The sequence below is a fragment of the Tachysurus fulvidraco genome, chromosome 3 (genome assembly GCF_022655615.1).
Source record: "Tachysurus fulvidraco isolate hzauxx_2018 chromosome 3, HZAU_PFXX_2.0, whole genome shotgun sequence".
Lineage (NCBI taxonomy): Eukaryota > Metazoa > Chordata > Actinopteri > Siluriformes > Bagridae > Tachysurus > Tachysurus fulvidraco.
The window spans coordinates 3,255,961-3,258,460 of record NC_062520.1 but is presented as its reverse complement, the minus strand read 5'-3'; positions in this window follow the sequence as shown (position 1 = coordinate 3,258,460).

The following is a 2,500-nucleotide window of genomic DNA, read 5'->3' as shown; positions in this document are numbered from 1 at the left end:
ATCAGACTATAGTGTAATAATCAGACCACAGTGTAATAATCAGACCACAGTGTAATAATCAGACTACAGTGTAATAATCAGACTATAGTGTAATAATCAGACTACAATGTAATAATCAGACTATAGTGTAATAATCAGACTATAGTGTAATAATCAGACCACACTGTAATAATCAGACTATAGTGTAATAATCAGACTACAGTGTAATAATCAGACCACACTGTAATAATCAGACTACAGTGTAATAATCAGACCACAGTGTAATAATCAGACTACAGTGTAATAATCAGACTATAGTGTAATAATCAGACCACACTGTAATAATCAGACTATAGTGTAATAATCAGACCACAGTGTAATAATCAGACCACACTGTAATAATCAGACTATAGTGTAATAATCAGACCACAGTGTAATAATCAGACCACAGTGTAATAATCAGACTATAGTGTAATAATCAGACCACAGTGTAATAATCAGACCACAGTGTAATAATCAGACTATAGTGTAATAATCAGACCACACTGTAATAATCAGACCACAGTGTAATAATCAGACTATAGTGTAATAATCAGACTACAGTGTAATAATCAGACCACACTGTAATAATCAGACTACAATGTAATAATCAGACTATAGTTTAATAATCAGACTATAGTGTAATAATCAGACTATAGTGTAATAATCAGACTACAGTGTAATAATCAGACCACACTGTAATAATCAGACCACAGTGTAATAATCAGACTATAGTGTAATAATCAGACCACAGTGTAATAATCAGACCACAGTGTAATAATCAGACTATAGTGTAATAATCAGACCACAGTGTAATAATCAGACCACAGTGTAATAATCAGACCACACTGTAATAATCAGACTATAGTGTAATAATCAGACCACAGTGTAATAATCAGACCACAGTGTAATAATCAGACTATAGTGTAATAATCAGACCACAGTGTAATAATCAGACCACACTGTAATAATCAGACTACAGTGTAATAATCAGACCACAGTGTAATAATCAGACTATAGTGTAATAATCAGACTATAGTGTAATAATCAGACCACAGTGTAATAATCAGACTATAGTGTAATAATCAGACTATAGTGTAATAATCAGACCACAGTGTAATAATCAGACTACAGTGTAATAATCAGACCACACTGTAATAATCAGACTATAGTGTAATAATCAGACCACAGTGTAATAATCAGACTATAGTGTAATAATCAGACTATAGTGTAATAATCAGACCACAGTGTAATAATCAGACTATAGTGTAATAATCAGACTACAGTGTAATAATCAGACTACAGTGTAATAATCAGACTACAGTGTAATAATCAGACCACACTGTAATAATCAGACCAAATGAGTGTTAATCCTAAATATCATCACTGTTTTATCATTTATTCACTCTCTTTCTCTCTCTCTCTCTCTCTCTCTCTCACACACACACACACACACACACACACACACACACACACACACACACACACACAGACTGCGTCATGACCGTCTGAAGCGAAGCTTTTGCGTGTTAATCTCAGTGCTAACACTCAGCCGAGTCGGAGCAGGGAGGTGAGACTATTTATGTCTGATGGGTTTGTTTGGTGAGACGATGAGTTTATATTTAAAGCTGTAAATGTTTCACAGGTTCAGTGAGAGCGAGGTCAGCGTCAGCGCCCATTAAATATACAGCTCACCATCTTCTGCTGACAGACGGGTTGATACACATTTACTGCAGCTTTTACCTCCACTTTTTTATTGACTGATGTGTAAATACAAACAGCACGTTCAGTATTTTACATCTGATGCTTTGCTATTAATCAACCAATCAGATTAGAAAGGGGGCGGGGCTTAACGATATCAGATCCTTCTCTGAAACATCATTAATCCTTACAGTTTAAAGTGTGTTTGTTCTGTACAAAGATTTATTTACACCATATTTAACCGAATGCTCGAGTGCTCACAGAGAACAACGTCTTCTGGGATTCAGACGTGACTTTGTAAACAAATTCTTCCTAATTCTTCTCGCACAATGGTAATAAAATATAAACAACAGCACAGCAAAGTTTTATGGAGAATTATGTTTATCAGCAAGGAACAGTATAATATTTTCTGGTTAACTTTATGAACACGATATACACTCCTACATTCCTCTGTAACACACACACACACACACACACACACACACACACACACACACATTCCTTAACAACTCACAACAACATCCTGTGATTGATATTTTAATGCCTTTATTAGCTCTGATTGCTAGAATGTCTCTGTGCCAATAATTATGTTGCTAATCGTCAATATAACGATAGATAGATAGATAGATAGATAGATAGATAGATAGATAGATAGATAGATAGATAGATAGATTTCCTTCTACCATTCTTGACTCTATCTCTCGTGTGTGTGTGTGTGTGTGTGTGTGTGTGTGAAAAAGAAATCTCATAAGTCTCTCTGTCTCTCGCTCTCTCTCTCTGT